General features: G+C 46.6%; 1 protein-coding gene across 7 annotated transcripts in view; it reads right to left on the bottom strand.

Annotated features, from left to right (window-relative positions):
• ZFPM1 (zinc finger protein, FOG family member 1) overlaps positions 1 to 24,605 on the bottom strand; it is a 145,917-nt gene that overhangs the window by 83,773 nt on the left and 37,539 nt on the right. The window contains exon 3 of one of the 7 annotated variants that reach the window (XM_075576414.1): positions 16,612 to 16,748. The exons of 5 other annotated variants lie outside the window; for them this stretch is intronic. The gene's annotated coding sequence lies outside the window, so the exon portion shown is untranslated. Of the gene's footprint in view, positions 1 to 16,556; positions 16,581 to 16,611; positions 16,749 to 24,605 lie in introns of those variants that run through there. One more of the 7 variants, XM_075576415.1, reaches the window with a different exon arrangement.

The raw sequence follows: 24,605 nt of genomic DNA on the forward strand, positions 1-24,605 counted from the left end.
GGAGGAGATGAGGGGTAGGAGATGAGAGGTAGGAGGAGAGAGGTCCCAGGTATTGGAGGAGATGAGGGGTAGGAGATGAGAGGTAGGAGGAGAGAGGTCCCAGGTATTGGAGGAGATGAGGGGTAGGAGATGAGAGGTAGGAGGAGAGAGGTCCCAGGTATTGGAGGAGATGAGGGGTAGGAGATGAGGAGTAGGAGGTGGGTGACAGGGAGGGTATAATGAGATGCAGGGAGAGAGGATGAGTGACAGGCCGCTCAGCCTATCACAGAGGGATGTGCAGACATCCTTAGAGAAACACACACACAAAGACAAGATCATCGTTGATTGTTACAAATAAAAGAAATGAATGTGTGCAGTGACATGGTTTGGGGGTGTCACTGAGAGAGGACCGTTAGAGATATAAAAATGCTGCATCATAGAATATTAACTATGTAATATTTGCAGAAATGTGGTAAATCTGGAAGATGAAATATCCAAATCCATCCAATTCTTCCATTTCAGTACGCTACCCTTATTGTGACTGGTTTAGCTGGACATAGTGACGTCCCTATATAGGTAAGGCAGGTTTGGGGACCCGGCTCAGATATGAGCACATTAACATAAGTGTTCTTTATCATTTCTGCTCACGATTTTAGATGAAAGTGATGATTTGTTTTATGCAATGCAAATTGCAATTTATTTAACAAACAAAAACCCAATTCTTTATACATACGCCCCTATGAACCAAAGCGCCCAGTTCCAAAACTGGGGTGAAAAAAACGGAGCAGAAAAAAAACAGCCATATTTATCAAACAAACAGAATTGCGTCGTATCCTTAACAAGTCTGGTGCAATGTTTCTGCGTCAGTTATACAGCCGGGAGACCGATACATCAACGCCTGTGTGCGTCAAAAACCTATAACCCACTGTGCACCTGCTGGGGAATTATTGCTCCTAAACAGAAGTTTATAGAGTAGCAGGTAAAACCATTCTAGATGAGGACAGCAAACTACACAACGTATACTTCTAGAAGACTTTCTACGATGCACTCATAAGACTTGTTATTGACCTCTGGTGTTTACAAACAGAAGAAAGTCCCATGAAACGGAGAAGACCCCACAAACTGATCATGTTTTCAGGATATCCCTGCTTCAGCACTGATTCAGCCACCTGTGCTGAAGCTGGGATATCCTTAACCTGACCTGTTGGGGGGGAGAGTCTTGAGGACTGCAGTTGAACACCGCTGGACTATGTCATGACCAGAACATGGGGGGGGGGGGGGGGGGGGCACACACATTCTCCCCAACTTGCATGGCGTCCCCAGTGTGTCTTTCCCCCGCCAGGTCTCCTCCGAGCCCCTCGAGAGGATTGCGTGGCGCATCGGCTGTGGATGGCTGATAGTGTTGGGCTTGGCCCGGCAGCCTAAAGCTGAGCAGCACCTATCTCTAATTAGTAACCCTTTTCTATCCAGATAAGATAAACTCCAGCTGACCTTTTCTTCTGGTTGCCATGGAGACGCCGGGTGCCCTCTTGCCATTAATAATTTGAGAGATTAAAATGGTAAATGGCAGAGATGGGGGGTGGGGGGGGCGGCTAATGCGGCCCCTCCCCGCTCTCTGTACCTTTTGCAGGGACACGTGACCACCCAACCGAGCTCCATGGTGGAGACGCTGAAACCCAAGACAGGTGTTATCATTCACACACACGTGCAAAAGGGGGAACGCGACTAAAGTGAGGAGTGGGCATGCAACAAGGAGGGGGGGGGGGAGAGAGAAGGAGAGGCTGAAAGGAGAAATGTGTGGGGAAGGGAGCGAGGTAAAGAGAAGGGGAACAGGAGTGAGAAAGGGTTCTGGGTCTCTGCCCTCTCTATGGCCTAGATTAATTGGTGTACCAAGCTTTAGGACACCTTAAAAGCAGCAACACTATACCCCTACAAACCCCCACCCACCCCCACCCCTACCCACCCCCACCCCCACCCCACTTTTTCCTCCTTTTATATGTAAAGCATGTGACAATGTGTCATACTATGTTCTTACCTAAGCTGGCAATCGATTGATTCTCCTGTTATAAATCTGTAAATATCCTGATTGTGTGCCTACCATAATGGCCGCCTTTCAGTTCCAATCAATCTTTCAGTGAACGTAACTCAGCAGCTACAATGTATCTGGATATTACTACGGTAACATTGACCATTGTTACAGTTTGCAGCTCAAACTGCTGGAAACATTGGCAACAAATGATCACAAACAGGAAAGTGTTGCAAATATCTTGCACAGCTGGGGAGTTTAAAAATACCATTAAGCGTCGAATTAAAATAAATACAAACAATCACGATGATTTAATACTACAAAACTGATTTATTAAAAAAAAAAACATAAGATTTCACGTGTTTTGCTGGTTTAAAGTTTGGCGCCCTTTAGTGAATCTGGGACACAAAGTGAGAGAAAAGGGTGGGGAGGCTGGAAGAAGAAAGTGTGGAGGGGAGGAGGTGGGGGGAGAGGAGGGAAGGGAGACAGGAAGGCAGGAGGGAAGGGGGAGACGGGGGGGGGCGAGAGGGAAGGGTTGGGTTTGGAGGATGAGTGGGGGGAAAAGAAAGTGTGATGGAGGGAGAGAGAGAAGAGACAAAAACTGATGACCTGGGGGAGAGAGAGAAGGGGAGAGAGCAAGGACAAAGAGGAATAAAAGAGAATAAGGAGCGGCAGAGAATAATACCACACAGCGATCACCACGAACATTAAGAATTATTCAAAATATTTATTTTAAATGGGGTTCAAGGTTTCCCCAAATACACCATGTCCCCTTTATGTGACCAGAGTCACCGAAAATCACAAAAGATGACAACAGAGAACCAAGGAAGGGACAGCGAGAGCCAGGACAGAAGAGACAGCACAAAACAATGAGGAAAGAGACACCCCCCGACGGAGTGGGCAGATGGAGAAAGAGAGAGAGATAACAGGTAAAGAAAAGGAAGGGAGACGCAGAAAGGAAAGACAGAGACAGGAGGAGGACGAGAGTGAGCGAGCCTGAGAAAAAAAGCAGCTCTGCTGATATCTGGGAGATTGGTTTCAGACGAAAATGCTCTTTCTGCCAAGTCTATATCCCATGTAACTGGTGTGTAGTTACTTAACATTCATCACTGGCTGAACTCTGTAACTTTATCAGCTCCTGAGCATGGCGCCATCTCCAGGCCCGGCCATTCCCGGCTCTCTGATAAAGCAGATAAACCTCTGATAGATTACAGGAGATTGTTACACTTCATGGGACACAATTACTAATACTAATAGTGAGCCCGCGTTCTAGAAAGCAGGAGGAGGAGGGGGTAAGGAAGAGATAGAGGGACAGGAGGCAGAGAGCGTGTGTGTGTGCGCAAGGAGAGAGGAAGAGAGCACGTGTGTGCAAGGAGAGAGCGAGTGTCTGTGTGTGTGCACAAGGAGAGCGCGAGTGAGTGTGTGTGCAAGGAGAGAGGAAGAGAGCACGTGTGTGCAAGGAGAGAGCGAGTGTCTGTGTGTGTGCACAAGGAGAGCGGGTGAGTGTGTGTGTGCACAAGGAGAGCGAGTGAGTGTGTGTGCAAGGAGAGTGAGAGAGGAAAAGAGCGTGAAGGAGAGGGAGAGAGACCAAGATAAAGGAATTACTGAAAGAGTGAGAGAGGTGTTAGAGTCAACGAGAGAGAGAAGTATGGGTGGCAAAGAGTAAAAGTATAGAAAAACCAAGCAGGAGGGGATAATCAGAAGAAAGATGGAGCCAAACAGGTCCTCAAGAGAAAGCGATAAAAATGGAGAGAGTATCAACTGAAATCTGAAGAAAGAGCTCAAAGTAGAGACATTAAATATAAAAACGTATGCCCCTGAAAGGGTGTATGGCTGCATCTACACAACAGGTGCGATTACTGCAGGCACCACACTAAGGGCTGGTCCCCGCTGGCTACTGCAGCGCCCGCTGTGGTGGACGCTGCAGGGACGAGAGCCCTCCCCTCAATGGCGCCGGGCCCGCTGCGAGGGGGGTCGCAGCGCTGTGGCGCGAGTTGCTCCTGCTCTCAATAGAATTGAGAGCAGGACTCGCTACGGAGCGCTAAGCCACGCCCCGCGGCGGTTCAGCCAATGAGGGCAAACCTGCCGGGTGACGTCATGGCCGCGCCCCGTCACTCCCTCGCCACGCCCCTCCCTTTCCCCCCCCCCGGTCTTTTGGTCTGCAGCTCCCTGCAGACCGGGGAATCGGCTGCTCGCGCTGCCAGTCTCGCAGGCGCGCGTGCAGCGGAGGTACTGGGGCCTCAGCCTAAGGAGTTACGCGCGCTTTAAAGGAGCAATTCATGCACTTTTCTTTTAACATAGGTTTGAAACAGGGGGATCTCCGGAGCTGAACCCCATTAATTTCTGTTCTGGGGACCCCCTGCTTCCGGAGATACTTGCCTCCGCAGGGGGCGCCGGTAGCGGCTCTGCTAGCAGGGATCACGGAATGGCGAAGTTTAAAAGCTCCCGCGCCCTGCGGGCCAATAGGAAGCCGTGATGTCATCAGGTTCTGGGGTTCCTATTGGCCCACGTGACTCGGGAGCGTTAAACTGTGCCGAGATTCCGGTACCTCCTTTTGGAGGTCTATATCTCAGGAAGCAGGGGGTCCCCGTAGCGGAGATTAACGGGGTTCAGCTACGGAGACCGTCTGCTTCAACCCTATGTTAAAATTTGTTTTTTTTTTAATTATTAAAAATAGACTTGGATTGCCTATTTAAAAGGGCCGACACAAACCCTGCAACTTTATCAGGGATTTAAACCCCGGAGGTGAAGAAAGCAAGAACAGACGAGGAAGAAAGGCACAGCCGGTGGCAGTGGGGTGACTTTATATTGCAGATGGGGCGGATAAGGCGGTGATAGATTTTAAGAGAGGGATAGATTCTAATGGAGCTGTCCCCAGGCTGTGCCCCGTATCAGATGCTTCCGAACGGATTGCCTTGCATAGCCAGATGTGAGCTTTAATACTGCGCTGTCTTATTTCATATCTGATAGTTCCGAGCGCAGGGGAAGGTGGTAGAAATGAGATTGAAAAGCAAACACAGAGGGAACGTGCACAGATCGCTTTACTGGGGAAATACTGAGCCCTATTAGCAGACCCCGAATCAATACGGGAAAGCTGCTCTAGGTGTGTGTGTGTGTGTGTGTGTGTGTGTGTGTGTGTGTGTGTGTGTGTGTGTGTGTGTGTGTGTGTGTGTGTGTGTGTGTGTGTGTGTGTGTGTGTGTGTGTGTGTGTGTGTGTGTGTGTCAAACTGTAAGATCTTTATAAAGTACATTCACAAAGTGAAACTCTTTTCCAAAGGACAGGTAGTGTATATATATATATATATATATATATATATATATATATATAGTACAATGGGGGCACGGAGTTATGTATATTACAAAAAAAACAGTTACGTACAAGGGGGAGGGCTAACATGCTCGTTTGTTCGTACATACATACATACAGTACATACATAAATACATACATACCCTTAATGCTGCCTGTTAATATTAATAATCATTTCTGAGTATTCCAGTGCTGGTTACGATATATTGATTTATACATTTTGAACATATACACGAAAAAGTCAGCGCACTCAGATTTGCAAAACGTTCCAAGAATTACAAATCTAAGTTTCGGACATCAGTGGGTCCTTTGTCCTATGCTGGGGTCCGAAATGTCGATTGTGTTTTTATTCTTGGCGCAATACATTTTTAGAACGTTTTGCAAATCTGAGTGTGCTGACTTTTTCCCACACCACATATACTGTTCCGTTCTGTGCAGCCCCAGTAGATGGCTCCTAGCACTGATCCGGCCAAGGCTTGCAGTGTGACTGTGTGTGTGCAGGGTTGCCAGGTGTCCGGTATTGTACCGGACTGTCCTGTATTTGGATACTCTGTCCAGTAAAAAATGAGAGGTGCTGTAATACTGGACATGTATGTGTCCGGTATTATCTCCCTGGACATAGTGACCTGACGCACCTTTCACCATTGTGTCCAGTATTTTTAGAGAAGCCACCTGGCAACTCTATGTGTGTGAGTGTGACTGTGTGACACACACATACACACACTTAAAAAAAAAATATATATATATATACTTTGAAGCATCGGGGGAGGGGGGGGTGGAATAAATATATTCCTTTTCCTAATATGAATTTGTTTGTGAACAAAGGAAACAAAATAAAAACAGCATATTTCTTAATTTATTGCTAACATTTTATCACCAGGCCCATGCATTATCAAAGCCGCCTATTCTCTGTTCCTGGCATTTTGGTGGAGCGAGATAAGGGTAAAAACAACAGCGGTGCTGGAAGAGTGAGAAACGAGAGATAGATAACATTGATAGAACTCCTCCACCAAACAGCCCCCGCGTTATCTGAGCTTTTTATCAGCAGTTCCCTTTTCCTTCTGTTTTCTTTTTTTCGATCTCCAAACAGCCCCATCAAGAATGGACCAGTGCATTAAAACTGAACTTTACACTGTTTGCACACTCGTGTAGAAACGAGGTGCAAACAACAAGTAATGATCGCCCTGTGATACCTTTTAAGATTAAGTGGAATAGTATTAGATTAATCTCACGTTAGAACGCCACACTTTGTCCCGCTGAATGTATCCCATGACTTGTGCGTGGAAAAGAGCGGAGGCTAGCCTCCTTCAGCACACATGGGGTTAAAAAAAGTGCCCCGGGCACTGATGGAAAGGAATATCAATGAAGTTAAAAAAAAAAAAAAAAACGTTTTTAAAACATATATATTTTTTATTTTACTTAAAACCTGTGGGTCCCCTGACATCTGGGGGGGGTGCCCACCTGAATCAAAATGGCGGTGAGGTCAGGGCTTAGCCCGCTAGCCCATAGAAAAAAGCTGACGTTGCAGCTCTCTGTTGGCGAGCCCACGGCCATGTTTGTACTTTTTATTTGTGTCAAAACCAGCACAGACAAAAATCCCTAGAAATATCTGGGAAAATCAGGGGACCACAGATGAGATCCGGGGGACCCCCTCGGGTCAGGTAATTATTTTTTTTAAATATCTATTTCGGGGGGGGGAGGAGGGGCTACTGCTTTAAAACAGCCCCCTTCCCCCACCTCCGGCACTCCCGCATCATGTGACTGCTCCTGGAGAAATCGCAATTGCTGCCAGGTTCGTGGAAGTTGAGGGGCCTTCCACTTCGGGTTCGGTCGGGTTTGCCGCTCTGTGACTGCACTGGGCTCCATCCGCCCCTAGAAACCAAGCAAGTGCCCATAACATGCCTGTTCCATCATTAGGGCACTCTAAAGGGTAAACGTCCGCAAGGATTCATTTCAGCAAGACCATGGACAAATGCCATTAACTGGTCTTTCTAGTACTTTACATCCCTTGGGTTTCCGATCTCTGCAGATTAAAAGACATCAGTTGTCATTGTTATAGATCCCTCAAAACGACATCATGGTCCAATACTTTAAAGATGACGGTGGCAGGAAACTCCACGGAGAACATTTACACACCGACGGTGTCATTAACCATTGTGGTTAGAGATTTTGACCTTCAAAGTTCTAGTAGCCTTATTGGTCCTGAAGAAGGGTAGTTTCCTGGTTGGTGGTGGTGAAACATTTTAGGACACCAACATGGATTAAATGATGGTGTACAGAACATCCAATCTTCAAGAGTACACCGCTTGACGAGACCAGTAAGGTTTTGAAATGTAGCGTAATATACAGTGATTTACTGTGCAAATATTACCACTGGATTTTATGCAATGTCAGTGATGTTCTGAATTATCTTGTGATATGACATGTATGTATGTATGTATATAGCTTTATTTATATAGTGCCATCCAGGTACACAGCGCTTTACAGCAGTAACACATGTGACATAGTATTATAACATAATGGGAATATGCGCTTCAGACATAAAAACATTAGGAAAGGGAGTTCCTGCTCCGAAGAGGTTTCAATCCAAGTGGTAAGTAGGGAGAACTTACAGAGACAGTAGGAGGGTGTTATGCTAAGTGCGTCTGCAGGGGGCCAAGGTCAGTGCATATGTGATGTATAGTATCAGCCAATGAGGGCAAACCTGCCGGGTGATGTCATGGCCGCGCCCCCGTCACCCCCTCCCCCCCCCCCGGTCTTTCCCCCTGCAGACCGGGGAATCGGCTGCACGCTCCGCCAGCCTCGCGGGCGCGCGTGCAGCGGAGGGACTGGGGCCGTCACCTTACTGTGTTACATCTGACACACAGACTAGCGCTTTCTTTCCCATTCTACACACGGGACACAGTCCTCTCCTCTGTGCCTCCCAATGTCAGGAGAAAGGGGCCCGGTACATGCACTGCATGTATTTCTGTGAGAGGTGGAGGTGTGACATACACAAACATGGAGTAATACATGGGGGAGCGTGAGAAAGCTCACCGCTGGCATGTGAGGGAGAGACACAGGCCCCCTTACTATCCACCATCACGAGGGTCGGGAGGGCTGGAATGACAACCCATATGCACAAGGACCATATGCACGGCCTATCTGCTCTTCACACGGACCGGCGTAAACTCTCATGGAACGGTCTTCTGCAGAAAAACAGGGCACCAAACTCATTTCCATTTCGTAGGACCTCAATGATGCCATTAAACATTTCTTGTGGTCCTCACAGGCGGTGTGTGGATGCATAGGCACACACCAACCCACCCTGAAACAAAAAATCACATATACATAGAACCGGCAGTCAGCCAGCTCTTCACCCACGCATGGGTGCTTATGGTGTTATTCTCGTTTTGCAGCCTTTGTACTACACTGCTACATATGTAGGCGAATTAATAATGTTTTTCATACACACGGGCTGCATTAAAAGGTGAACAAAGGATAACAATGAATCATGGATGACTTATGTTTGTGCTCAACTCCAGTCCTCAAGACCCCCGCAACAAGTCAGGTTCTCAGGATGTCCCAGCTTCAGCACAGGTGGCTCAATCAGTCCCTGCTTCAGCACAGGCGGCTCACTCGAAGACTGCAGTAAACGAAGGGACTAGTAGTTCCATTACAGAAATGCGGTTATTACTTTGAACGGATTATGCAACCATCGCTTTTGCCTTTCAGTTTCCGCGAGAAACCAAAATCGCAGCCAAGAGCTGCTTACCATGCAGTCTCCAGGGTGCGCGTCCATTTACCCAAAACAGCATTTATTTTATTTTTTTAAAGGAGGGTCTTTATAAAGTAATAGATGGCGAAATCCGCAAAAGAGAAAAATAAATGACCCATTTTTTTTTCACTCCCTTCCCTACCTCTCTTTCAAAAAACATAATTTATCTGTGTATTATCAAGAAAGCCAGACACTTTAATCAGTGAGCTATGAAGTCAGTATTTCCATTCTTATCTGGTGGAGGAGTGGAAATAGAGAGCAGATAGGCAGCTCTCAGGCTGATCACTGGTGGGGAATGTTAATGGGAGAAGCAGCAAAGAGATTGGCTGCAGACCCCCAACCTATCTCCGCCATTATCAAGCCTTTATCAACTCAACCATCACAGCTCAGTAATGGGGCCAGTTCAACTTTCTGCGTTATCAGAGAGGCGAGGCGAGCCAGAGGGACACAGGCTGCAAGACAACGGCAGAGTGAATAAGTATCTGGGTTTTCGGTGCATTTTGAAAACAAGGAGAGGAGAGATTAGGTTGCTCCTATATGCAGGGACCCGGTGTTCTGCGCTTTAACGCCGTTCGCTATGCGCGGCGGGCAAAGAAGCCGGGTTAGAGTTGTGGCCTTACAAGCGATGTAGAAGACAATTCAGATTGAAATTGTGCATAGTTCTGCAACTAGAGCAACGTTTACATACCCAATCCGTGCCCGCAGTCCAGCGGTGCCGATGTACAATTCGCCGCACTTCGGCCGCCTGGCGCTCATAGTTTCGTGACCGCACCGCTGATCCTAGTTCCGTGCCCGCCATTCCGACGGCACGCGCGCCATTGGACCGGCAGCCACGGGACTGGGAGCACCGGGCAGCCGAAGTGTGGCAAACTGTACAGCGGCTACCTGCCTGGCGGCCCTTTGGCTGTGGCCAAAGATCCCATTACGAAAGAGGCTGCAGTCCAGTTCCTCCTAACCCCACAATGAATTGGATGCAGATTATTATTATTATGGCATACTTATAAAGTGGCAACATATTCCGTAGCGAGGTACAATGGGGGAACAGAATGATATCAATTACATAAACAGAATGACATATCAAATAAGGACAAATGCGCAGAGATACAAAAGGCACTGACCTTGAGAGCTTACACTCTAAAACAGGGTTGCGCAAACTGGGGGGCGCGAGAATATCTGCGGGGGGCACGGGGTTTACAGAGGCCTGCGTACTTCCCGAAGTCACTCAAATTAAATGCTGGGGAAGCGGCGAAGGCCTCTGTAAACTGCACTTACCTTGGTTCAGATGTCTTCTGGTGGCGTGTCACCATGGCAACGCGGTGTCATGTGACGTTGCGTTGCTATAGCAACGTGATGTCACAACGACAAAACCAAGGTATTGGTGGGAGGAGGGCACGCAGAGAGGGGGACAGCCGGCACTGGGGCGCAGCAGAAAAAGATTATGCTCCCCTGCTATAAAACATGTCTGCATGTATATCTTTATTTATAGAGCGCAATCCATGTACACAGCGCGTCACAGCGCGTCACAGCACGTCACAGCACACAGGACATAATAATATAACACATAGTGGGAATAAGTGCTATAGGACATAAAAGTAACACTGAGAAAAGGAGTCCCTGCCCCGAAAAGCTTACAATCTAAGTAATAACAGTTCATCGTCATACACTGCGCCATCATGGAATACATTATTCGGTATTAACTAAAACAAGACTCAACAAGCTCAGGTCCTGAGTCAGTCGTGTTATATATAGGTAACAACAACATCGTGTGTTCAAGCAGATCATATTTAATTCTGAAGTAAATAGTGTTGGCAGACATCATGTGTCAGCTGGTATCTCCTGGGATAGACACCGCTAGTATCTCCTGGGATAGACACCGCTAGTATCTCCTGGGATAGACACCGCTAGCATCTCCTGGGATAGACACCGCTAGTATCTCCTGGGATAGACACCGCTAGCATCTCCTGGGATAGACACCGCTAGCATCTCCTGGGATAGACACAGCTCGTATCTCCTGGGATAGATACAGCTCGTATCTCCTGGGATAGACACCACTAGTATCTCCTGGGATAGACACCGCTAGTATCTCCTGGGATAGACACCGCTAGTATCTCCTGGGATAGACACCGCTAGTATCTCCTGGGATAGACACCGCTAGTATCTCCTGGGATAGACACCGCTAGTATCTCCTGGGATAGACACCGCTAGTATCTCCTGGGATAGACACCGCTAGTATCTCCTGGGATAGACACCGCTAGTATCTCCTGGGATAGACACCGCTAGTATCTCCTGGGATAGACACCGCTAGTATCTCCTGGGATAGACACCGCTAGTATCTCCTGGGATAGACACCGCTAGTATCTCCTGGGATAGACTCCGCTAGTATCTCCTGGGATAGACACCGCTAGTATCTCCTGGGATAGACACCGCTAGTATCTCCTGGGATAGACACAGCTAGTATCTCCTGGGATAGACACCGCTAGCATCTCCTGGGATAGATACAGCTTGTATCTCCTGGGATAGACACAGCTAGTATCTCCTGGGATAGACACCGCTAGTATCTCCTGGGATAGACACCGCTAGCATCTCCTGGGATAGACACCGCTAGCATCTCCTGGGATAGACACAGCTAGTATCTCCTGGGATAGACACCGCTAGCATCTCCTGGGATAGATACAGCTTGTATCTCCTGGGATAGACACAGCTAGTATCTCCTGGGATAGACACCGCTAGCATCTCCTGGGATAGACACCGCTAGCATCTCCTGGGATAGACACCGCTAGTATCTCCTGGGATAGACACCGCTAGTATCTCCTGGGATAGACACCGCTAGTATCTCCTGGGATAGACACCGCTAGTATCTCCTGGGATAGATACAGCTTGTATCTCCTGGGATAGACACAGCTAGTATCTCCTGGGATAGACACCGCTAGCATCTCCTGGGATAGACACCGCTAGCATCTCCTGGGATAGACACCGCTAGCATCTCCTGGGATAGACACCGCTAGCATCTCCTGGGATAGACACCGCTAGTATCTCCTGGGATAGACACTGCTAGTATCTCCTGGGATAGACACTGCTAGTATCTCCTGGGATAGACACTGCTAGTATCTCCTGGGATAGACACTGCTAGTATCTCCTGGGATAGACACTGCTAGTATCTCCTGGGATAGACACCGCTAGTATCTCCTGGGATAGACACCGCTAGTATCTCCTGGGATAGACACCGCTAGTATCTCCTGGGATAGACACAGCTAGTATCTCCTGGGATAGACACCGCTAGTATCTCCTGGGATAGACACCGCTAGTATCTCCTGGGATAGACACCGCTAGTATCTCCTGGGATAGACACTGCTAGTATCTCCTGGGATAGACACAGCTAGTATCTCCTGGGATAGACACCGCTCGTATCTCCTGGGATAGACACTGCTAGTATCTCCTGGGATAGACACTGCTAGTATCTCCTGCGATAGACACTGCTCGTATCTCCTGGGATAGACACCGCTAGTATCTCCTGGGATAGACACCGCTAGTATCTCCTGGGATAGACACTGCTAGTATCTCCTAGGATAGACACTGCTCGTATCTCCTGGGATAGACACCGCTAGTATCTCCTGGGATAGACACCGCTAGTATCTCCTGGGATAGACACCGCTAGTATCTCCTAGGATAGACACTGCTCGTATCTCCTGGGATAGACACCGCTAGTATCTCCTGGGATAGACACCGCTAGTATCTCCTGGGATAGACACTGCTAGTATCTCCTGGGATAGACACTGCTCGTATCTCCTGGGATAGACACCGCTAGTATCTCCTGGGATAGACACCGCTAGTATCTCCTGGGATAGACACCGCTAGTATCTCCTGGGATAGACACTGCTCGTATCTCCTGGGATAGACACCGCTAGTATCTCCTGGGATAGACACCGCTAGTATCTCCTGGGATAGACACCGCTAGTATCTCCTGGGATAGACACCGCTAGTATCTCCTGGGATAGACACCGCTAGTATCTCCTGGGATAGACACCGCTAGTACCTCCTGGGATAGACACCGCTAGTATCTCCTGGGATAGACACCGCTAGTATCTCCTGGGATAGACACCGCTAGTATCTCCTGGGATAGACACCGCTAGTATCTCCTGGGATAGACACCGCTAGTATCTCCTGGGATAGACACCGCTAGTATCTCCTGGGATAGACACCGCTAGTATCTCCTGGGATAGACACCGCTAGTATCTCCTGGGATAGACACCGCTAGTATCTCCTGGGATAGACACCGCTAGTATCTCCTGGGATAGATACAGCTTGTATCTCCTGGGATAGACACAGCTAGTATCTCCTGGGATAGACACTGCTAGTATCTCCTGGGATAGACACTGCTAGTATCTCCTGGGATAGACACAGCTAGTATCTCCTGGGATAGACACTGCTAGTATCTCCTGGGATAGACACTGCTAGTATCTCCTGGGATAGACACAGCTAGTATCTCCTGGGATAGACACCGCTCGTATCTCCTGGGAAAGACATCGCTAGTATCTCCTGGGATAGACACTGCTAGTATCTCCTGGGATAGACACTGCTAGTATCTCCTGGGATAGACACCGCTAGTATCTCCTGGGAAAGACACCGCTAGTATCTCCTGGGATAGACACCGCTAGTATCTCCTGGGATAGACACCGCTAGTATCTCCTGGGATAGACACTGCTAGTATCTCCTAGGATAGACACTGCTCGTATCTCCTGGGATAGACACTGCTCGTATCTCCTGGGATAGACACCGCTAGTATCTCCTGGGATAGACACCGCTAGTATCTCCTGGGATAGACACAGCTAGTATCTCCTGGGATAGACACTGCTCGTATCTCCTGGGATAGACACCGCTAGTATCTCCTGGGATAGACACCGCTAGTATCTCCTGGGATAGACACTGCTCGTATCTCCTGGGATAGACACCGCTAGTATCTCCTGGGATAGACACCGCTAGTATCTCCTGGGATAGACACCGCTAGTATCTCCTGGGATAGACACCGCTCGTATCTCCTGGGATAGACACCGCTAGTATCTCCTGGGATAGACACCGCTAGTATCTCCTGGGATAGACACCGCTAGTATCTCCTGGGACAGACACTGCTCGTATCTCCTGGGATAGACACCGCTAGTATCTCCTGGGATAGACACCGCTAGTATCTCCTGGGATAGACACCGCTAGTATCTCCTGGGATAGACACCGCTAGCATCTCCTGGGATAGACACAGCTAGCATCTCCTGGGATAGACACAGCTAGTATCTCCTGGGATAGACACTGCTCGTATCTCCTGGGATAGACACCGCTAGTATCTCCTGGGATAGACACCGCTAGTATCTCCTGGGATAGACACCGCTAGTATCTCCTGGGATAGACACCGCTAGCATCTCCTGGGATAGACACAGCTAGTATCTCCTGGGATAGACACAGCTAGTATCTCCTGGGATAGACACCGCTAGTATCTCCTGGGATAGACACAGCTAGTATCTCCTGGGATAGACACCGCTAGTATCTCCTGGGATAGACACCGCTAGTATCTCCTGGGATAGACACCGCTAGTATCTCCTGGGATAGACACCGCTAGTATCTCCTGGGATAGACACAGCTAGTATCTCCTGGGATAGACACCGCTAGTATCTCCTGGGATAGACACAGCTAGTATCTCCTGGGATAGACACAGCTAGTATCTCCTGGGATAGACACAGCTAGTATCTCCTGGGATAGACACAGCTAGTATCTCCTGGGATAGACACAGCTAGTATCTCCTGGGATAGACACTGTCTGCAGGATGTGTGTTACTATTTCAATGTAACGGAAAGTCCTAGGTTTTACTGAAGAGATTTTGGATTTGGGTTAAACTAAAAGCACACGTAACACAGGGGTGTGCAACCAACTGGCCAGGTTTTCAGGATATCCCTGCTTCAGCACAGGCTTCGACTGAGTCACTGATTGAGCCACCTGTGCTGAAGCAGGTATATCTTGAAAACCTGACCTGTCGGTGGCCCTGGAGGACTGCTGTTTCCCTCCCCTGATGCAACACCTCGTGTCATTAACCAAAATAACAACCGCCACACAGATTGCAAAAGGTATGGCTTTTGTAAAGAGATAGATGAGGGATATAGCCAAATTCTGTACTGATTACCAATCTGAGTTATAAGGATTCTTCTTACACTAGTAACGATGGCAGACATATTTAAGAGGACCAGGGCAGATGAGATTTTACATCAGTATTGCTGTGTAAAACAATTGATAGATTACTTTCTTTTTGAAATAATCTGTCTTGGAAGTAGGTCTTCAAATGATTTCAATGCATCAAGTCCCAGGCAAATGGAGAAATGCAAATGACATTTTTGATGCCCGAGGCACAGGGAAAGTGACGCGTCTGAGTTTCCACTGGTATTCAAATGGGGTTCATCCACTTCAAAGAGAGTGCCAGCACATGGCAGTACCAGACTTAACCTGCAGGCCTGGTGCTGTAACCCCTCTGCCCTGCAAAAGGGCGCCAATGCCTCTAGCACTGAAGGGGTTAATCTTCACTTTCCCTTTCAACACACACAAAAAAAGGGTTTCAAGCACCTCCGATTGTCTGTCTGAATTAATTTGCAGTGCTTAAATTAATTTGCAGTGCTTAAATTATTATAATTATAATAATCCATGTAAAAATGGATTTCAGGCAAAAGGTGACACATTGTGTGGCCATTTGCATGTCATTTCCCAGAATCCCTTGCTGCAGTGGAAGCACTGTATGCTAGGTGATAATGGTTAAAGGCGGGGTTGCAGATCTGTTTAAGACATGTGAATGTGCTCACAAGTGATATTCTTTTTTGGCTAATATATATATATAGTTATTATTGCGCTATATAAATAAAGTTATTAATAACACACACACCTTCTGTTTAATTTACGTCTGCCCACTGGGGACCTGTCTCCCTCTTTATCCCACACCCCCCCAAAAATATTCCCATCAGATAAGAGAGAGGTCGGCATTAATCATGGCAGCCTCACTGGGGCCCTTGAGTCTTTGCCTCTCACTGCTTGTTATTGTAGCCGAATCCTTCTCCAGTCTGCTTGCTGGAGATAAGGGCCCCTTATCAGCCTTTGCCATCTTTATCAGCAGCTCAGATCAGCCCATAGCAGCTTATCTGAAATTCACATCTAGTCTTGAGCTGAGCAGAGAGGAAAAACAGGCCAGCCAACTCCTGCACACAGTCTCAAACCCACTTTATACTTCCTTTCCTCGTTTGTTTAGTTAATTCTAAAAAGGTGCCGCCTCAATCAGTAACATGTTTTGGTTTTGCAGTGTAACACCTACTCTAATCCTTTTAACCCCTTCACTCTCAGAGAGCCCTACAAAGCACAGATTCACAATTGATTTACAAGGGGAAGATAATTCTCTTGTATATTTGTTTTTAAACATAAACATATATATATTTTTACTGTTAATAGACCGTCTCCGGAGTGCAGACCTTAATTAATCAGGTGTCGTGAAACGGAACTGAAAGATAGGTTTGTTCTTCATACCCTGCTGTCCTTTCAGTACAGTGCATGTACATCACACGCATGTGCATGCAAGTAAGAGCGCTTGTAGCAGGCGTACTAGGATATCAGGTGGAGATCAGCGCTGGTTCCTTATCCGCCGCTGAGATCTAGAAAGAACGCTGTATGAAGATAGTAAGAGAAGCAGGAAGATGCATACACTAGATGTGGAGATTAAATATATACAGTACATAAACACATGCATAAATATGTACATATATATCATACAGAAATACACGTGTGTATATATATATATATATATATATATATATATATATATATATATATATATATACACACACACACTGTATATCTTTATTTATATAGCACCATGAATGTACAGAGCGCTTCACAGCAGTAATACACGTGACAATCGTATAAATAACATATAATATAAATAACACATAATGGGAAGAAGTGCTTAAGACATAAAAGTGACATTTAGGAAAAGGAGTCCCTGCTTCGAAGAGCTTACAATCTAATTGGTTGGTAGGAGGAACATACAGAGACAGTAGGGTTCTGGTAAGTGCATCTGCAGGGGCCATGGTCAATGTACGAGGTGTAATGAAGCTCTGTGGCTGATACATTACACCGGTGGCTCAGTGTTAGACTGCGCCACCTGTGCTGAAGCAGGGATATCCTGATAACCTGCCCTATTGCTGGCTAGAGTTGGCCGCCCCTAATCCAGTGGCTCGCTGGTAAGCAGCCTAAGCAGGCCAGAGTTAGTGTGTATGAGCCAGAACTCGGCCTTTCCCAACATTTGACATTTTGTTGGCACTGAATGAGCAGATGAAAGGAAAGCAGCTTCTCCGCTGGGAAAGCAGCTTCTCCGCTGGGGAAGCAGCTTCTCCGCTGGGGAAGCAGGTAACGCCTTCACCCTGCACACTCACTGCCACCTCCTCTGCCACGCCCATTTCCAGCGGAGGACGCTACCCAATGTTAGAAGTGTGATGGTGCAGAGTACCACTGATATTACAATGCCAAACTTAATACAGTAGTTCCACTTTCTACTTAAAGACATTTTAGGAAAACCTCTCGGCCGCTCCTCTTTCGGAGCAAAAATATTGTATAAACCGTGAAAAAAAAAAAAAAAAAAACAGCTAATCCCCCAATGTTAAATGTAGACTTTTTTATTTTATTTTGCACATCGTACACAGTTGCATGACTTGTTTTTTTAAGCCACATTGACCACTCACGCTGCTATTAAAAATATTCCTGCAACACAGATCTTGCCGGCCCATCAGCCCCCTTCTTATTTCGAATGGGTTAAGCATAACATCTGAAAGCGTGTTCTTGATATAGGAAGGTTGCTCCCCCCTCCACGCTGTTATCTCCAGTCTGATCAGTTCCCAGTTCTAATCTGTTGCATCTAACTGAAAACAGAACAAAGCATGGGAAAGGGAGCCCCCCCCCCCCCCCCACCCCCTCCGCTGCCCTCCCGTTCGAGAGATAGCCAATCGGCAGAGAGGGAGTCATTACACGCACACAAGAAACCGTGTTCAGGCAGCAAGATCAGGCGCAGGCACCTAGTAATAACCCTGCATTTTAATGCGACACTGAGCGACACTGACCTGTCTACATGCCAAGAAATCCAGCCATCTAACAGTCCCAAATGGCAGGAGGGAAAATGAATGATCGATGCCAAAAACATAGGGACTCACCAGGGACTCACCTCTCCAAAAACACAGGGACTCACCAGATAAAAATAAAACTGAAGTTTATTCGAGTTACATTAAAAAAGGGGAACACTCAGGACGAACAAAAATAGAACAACCTCCTCCCACGCGTTTCGGGCATGCACTGCCCTTTCTCAACACTCCTTGAGTACTTACTATAGGCATATGCCATTAGGTACATTACCTTCGAGCTCCTCAGTCGGTTTTTCTCCAAACGGCAGGAATAGGTTTAATCGTTAGAGAGCCTTAATGCAGGGGTCCCTCCTCACCCCCCTCCAACAGGTTTTCAGGATATCCCTGCTTCAGCCCAGGTGGCTCAATCAGTCTCAACTTCAACACAGGTGGCTCATTCAAAGACTGAGCTACCTGTGCTGAAGCAGGGATATCCTGAAAACCTGACCTGTTAGGGGGGGGAGGGGGTTCTTGAGTACTGGAGTTGAGAACCCCCTGCATTAATGGCATCCACTTTAATGGCATCCACTGGACGTCCCATGACTAGGTGGGCTGGTGGCCCCCTTGCAGTGAATGGCATCACCTTTCTTATTTTTGTTTGGTTCAAAGGGGCATCAGACCCAAGTGGGTATGAAGGAGGTGGTGACCATGTGATCGCAAAACCAGCGGTCACATGGTCTCGATGTCGAACGGTCAAGGGCTCTCGTGTGCTGCAGATATTCTGGCGCTGCAAAGGTTAATAGACTAAAATGTGATAGTTGATAGGATTAGAAAAGAAAAATCCAACAACAACTATACCTAAAGTTCCCAAATTTCCACAGTATGAAGTGTTTGCTAGTTGTTTTACGTTTCTACAGCGGCCATTGTTCGGTTTATCCCAGCGATAAGGTCATCAAATCTACAAGCCAATTAGCAAGAGAGACAACGGTGAGCAGAGATAGCGGCAGTAAAAGTGTTTCCAAACACTGTATCCTGGCAATTTCAGAGACCATTTTATAATCATTTATATTTGTCTGATTTGTTTCGCCAAAATGCATCACCCAGCTTTAACCAAAGAAACTGGTCACGTTCCCGAGTAGAATTTGATTAAACTTCAACTTTATGGAAGGAGTATTTCAGTGAGTAAAGACGCGGACTGATAACAACGACACCGAGTTTGAGTAAGGGGAACCTGGTTCAATTCCCGGTGTCGGCTCATTGTGACCTTGGGCAAGTCACTTTATCGCCCTGTGACGATAGATTGTAAGCTCTGCGAGGCAGGGGCTGTGTCTGTAACATTCCTATGTGCTGCGTGCCGCGCGCTGTACTGTAACTGTGACGCGCTTTGAGTCACATTTGAAGAAAAGCACTTTATGAAATAAAGTTATTATTATGTGAAATTGTATGGGAAGAGGTCAAGCAGAGTACTGACTAGATCACTAGATCACTAGATCACTAGATCACTAGATCACTACATTAGTACATTGAAAGCAGAAGTAAATCGTAAAGAATGGTCCTTCATGTTATCAAGATACTCTAGTCAGTAGGATGACAAAATGGCTCAATGCACAAGTTTAAAAACAGCCAATCAAGGAAATGACGTGACAAAATGTAAGTGAACATGTATGATCCCCTCTGATTCCACAGGAAACTGAATTCCTATCAATTGCATAGAAATTGTGTTATGATGAGAGCAGCATGTCATAAATAAAAGTCCCACTCCAGGTGTGACTGGTCACAGAAACTCAAACACAAAGAATATGATGGTTCTTCTGGGCAATACACTTCTGAGGTCGTGGGGGTCTCAAGTAAAGGGACTGGTTGGTTGTCACAGAATTTGGCTCCTAGAAAAACACTGACACCCAATACGTGTACTTTCTGTAAGTGTGCTATTTCTTTTACACCACCAGGTGTTGGTACGGAGTGTAGCAATATAATAACATAATAATAAGGCACCTAAAAAGATCACACATTCAGTAAGTGTTATGCCAACTGTATGGATATGTGGTGAAGCTCATCATTTCATACTATGAACTTTGGCTTCACCCATGAAAGGGATGTCCTACCCCCCTGTTTAAGATGTGCAATTTTTTTTTGGGGGGGGGGGGGGGCAGGAGACTTCCTCCACCCTCCCCTCAAAGTTGTGCAAAACACACACCTGCCTGGCAGAGACCACTCCATCTAAAGTATGAACTGCCACCACACGTCTGCTTATCTCCTAACTATGTTCAGATCAGAAATTAGAACCATTCGTACTAATATATGTTCCATCATTATGGCAACCAGACACTGCAGAAGGCTGGTTACCTGCAGATTAGCTCCAGAGCAGAACGTTACAGTATAATACGCATGTCCTATGCACTATATATGAAAGGTTTCTATGAAACATTCTTCAGAGTGTATACAAATATAGGCATATCCCGCATTAACGTACGCAATGGGACCGGAGCATGTATGTAAAGCGAAAATTTACTTAAAGTGAAGCACTACCCTTTTCCCACTTATCGATGCATGTACTGTACTGCAATCGTCATATACGTGCATAACTGATGTAAATAACGCATTTGTAACGGGCTCTATAGTTTCCCCGCTTGCACACAGCTTCGGTACAGGTAGGGAGCCAGTATTGCTGTTCAGGACGTGCTGACAGGCGCATGCGTGAGCTGCCGTTTGCCTATTGGGCGATATGTCCTTACTTGCGAGTGTACTTAAAGTGAGTGTCCTTAAACCGGGGTATGCCTGTACTTGCTATCAAGTGTTTGGACAAGTTAAAAGCAGCAATCCCCTATAAATAGATGCTAAAATAACAACAAAAAAGGTCAGGTTTTTAGACTGAGCCACCTGTGCTGAAGCAGGGATATCCTTAAACCCTGACCTGTTGGTGGCCCTTGAGGACTGGAGTTGCCCACCCCTGTTCTTGGGTATGTATCTACCATAACATTCGCGGATATGAACGTGGCTTTTAAAAGGTGATATTGTAGAGTGTAAGCTCTTGGAGCAGGTCCCTCCCGACGCTGTACTGTGCTGCAGAATGTTTGCGCTGTATAAATCAATGATGATGATAATGATAATATTAATACTCAACAGAGCACAGCACAGAACGTATTGGCTCGAATACATGTTCCAATACGATGGACCAGCATATAAACAAACTATCTTCCTCGGTTCTTCATGACTTTACCCCGAGCCAGTAGTGACAAGCAAAGACCTTATTATTTCTATTTCCCGTCAACGCATACTATTTACGCAAATGGACAACAGCTCGTTTGAGATTCTTGGTATTTGGCCGACAGTAGAATGTTCAGAGCAGTACTCCATTCCCTGTCCCCTGCATCTATTCGGGATACTGTCAGCTCAGCATCTGATGAGAGTCATATATATATATATATATATATATATATATATATATATATATATATATATATATATATATATATATATATATATATATATATATATATATATATATACATACATATAATATATATACATACATACATACATATATATATACAGGCATACCCCGCTTTAACATACGCAATGGGACCGGAGCATGTATGTAAAGTGAAAATGTACTTAAAGTGAAGCACTACCTTTTCCCCACTTATCGATGCATGTACTGTACTGCAATCGTTATATACGTGCATAACTGATGTAAATAACGCATTTGTAACAGACTCTATAGTCTCCCCGCTTGCGCACAGCTTTGGTACAGGTAGGGAGCCGGTATTGCAGTTCAGGACGTGATGACAGGCGCATGCGTGAGCTGCTGTTTGCCTATTGGGCGATATGTACTTACTCGCGAGTGTACTTAAAGTGAGTGTCCTTAAAGCGGGGTATGCCTGTACATACATACACTGTATAGCATTATTGATAACATATTTCCTATAGGTATAAACGGTAGATCAGATTGTGTGTACGAAAAAACAGCATGAATGTATTTAGAACTAAGAAGAGAGAGTAACATGGTTTTATATTGGGTGTGACACCCTTTGCCTGCAGATGGTAACCGTCAGTGGAGCCAAGACAGGCTGTATACATGGGTGCTTTACTTGCTGTCGTACTGTAAGTACGATCCTATGCTTATCACAAACCAGATCAGTATTGTGTTTCAGCAGCTGGGTCTTTCAAACACAGCAGCAGACTCCATGGCTACTGTGCCAGCCTCATATCCCTGGTACCTACACAGGGAACACTGGCTTGGCCATGAGGAAATGGATCGTTAACTCCTTAACAGCCAGCAGAGTAAGGGAATGAGACTCTGAGTTGCATAGCATATGTAGCTCTGTTGCCACAGACAATGGGCAGGTGTGGTAACATGGAATGTGTTAACTGAAAGATGCAAGGACCGCAGGATAAAGGAGGTCAAAGGAGAACGTCAGTTTTGCTACTTTTATTTTAACTTAAAGAGGGAGCGAGAGAGGAAATGGACAGAGGAAGAGAGGAAAAGGTCAAGGGGAGGAGAGGGAGAAGAGGGGGGAGGAGGGAAAAGAGAGAAGAGGGGAGAAGAGAGAGAAGAGGGGAGAAGAGAGAGAAGAGAGGAGAAGAGAGAGAAGAGGGGGTAGGGAGAAGAGAGAAGAGGGGGGGAGAGGAGGGAGAAGGGGGGGGAGAGGAGGGAGAAGGTGGGGAGGGAGAAGAGAGAAGGTGGGGAGGGAGAAGAGAGAAGGGGGGGAGGGAGAAGAGAGAAGGGGGGGAGGGAGAAGAGGGGGAGGGAGAAGAGGGGGAGGGAGAAGAGAGGGGGAGAAAGAAGAGGGGAGAGAGAAGAGAGAGCGAGAGAGAGAGAAGGGGGGTAGGGAGAGAGAGAAGGGGGGTGGGAGAGAGAGAAGGGAGGGGGGTGGGAGAGAGAGAAGGGAGGGGGGTAGGAGAGAGAGAAGGGGCGGTGGGGAGAGAGAGAAAAGGGTGGGGAGAGAGAGAAGTCAGATTCAGATTTATCAGTTTAATAATCGCTACTGGGAAAAACCCAGACAGGTAGATAGAACTTCGGGATTGCAATTACTTCCCCCGTCAGATAAACTAGCTTTATCAGGCAGTTATTTCTGACATCCCTAAATCGCTTTGTTATCTGCAGCCTAGATCTAAGCAGTCAAACAAGGCAAGGGGTGTACAGGTACATTCAACAATGGTACAAAGTTCCAAGAGATTCAGGTCAACCCCCCCCCCCCACCCCATCCAAAATCCAACGATTCTACACTTATCACAGACACACATTTGTCTCCTTTGATGAAGCTTCCAATTACTTTATCTGACAATCCCAAAACCGATTAGCATAAAAAGTTACAGAAAAATAATAAAATCTAGTTCCATCATTTTTCTACCCCATCTGGCCCTATAAATTAGTCTGATGCATTATATATATACACACACACACATTATATATATACAGTATATATAATGATAATGGTGAAAAGGCAGGGTTGCAGACCTGTCTAAGACATGCAAATGAGCATACAGTAATATTTCCATTTGCTATGTGCTTTATTGTGGAGGGTTTTTGTCACTTTTTTTACCCACCATAACTTTACTAAGTATATATATATATATTCATTATCAGAAAAGAAAAAAAATATGCCCTGCTGCAAAGTAATATCTTGTGGAGCAGAGATAAGGATCACAGCAGCTGTGAGATCTCAGAAGAAATACTCTGCATCACACGTGATCCTTTTAATACAATGAATGTGAGAGTCGCAGCAGATAAGATCAGCATTCAAGCCTGTCCCGACACACTGATTGTATCAGGATGTGACTGCATAATGGAATATTTTAAAATGTATCTGGCCGACGATCAGGACCGGCTGTTATCCTGTGCAGGATCTGAGTGGGAGCCAGGCCTGAAAAAGATGCAAAGGCAAGCGCCTCACCTTTCAAAACATCCCTTCCCCCTATCAAAATAATCTGCATAATAGCAGGCTGTATAATGAGCTCCCGAAGAGCAGGAAGGCTCCATCTCCAGCACGTATCTGTACCGTGGAGATAAGGTTACATGTGACTGTATGTATAAGCAGTATTACAGGAGGTCGTGGGCTCCCAGCTCAATTTTCATGCGTCCAAAAGGAGAACGCTTAAATCAAGTACAAGTTACAGAAAACGTGCACATGTATTTCAGTCCCTGCCTCTCCTGTGGACACAGATCCAGGGAGCAGGCATATGTAGGTCAGGACAATGTTATTTTCAGAGACTTTCAGTGCCAGCAGTGTGCTGGAGGGCAGTGCCCTGCCGGTCCCCTCGGGCATGAAAGGGTTATTTTTCTTAGCACAGACCACCAGCGCTCAACTCCAGTCCTCAAGACCACCCAACAGGTGAGGTTTTAAGGATATCCCAGCTTCAGCACAGGTGGCTCAGACTTCGATTGAGCCACCTGTGCTGAAGCAGGGA

Source organism: Ascaphus truei, chromosome 19, assembly GCF_040206685.1.
Source record: "Ascaphus truei isolate aAscTru1 chromosome 19, aAscTru1.hap1, whole genome shotgun sequence".
Taxonomy (NCBI): Eukaryota; Metazoa; Chordata; class Amphibia; order Anura; family Ascaphidae; genus Ascaphus; species Ascaphus truei.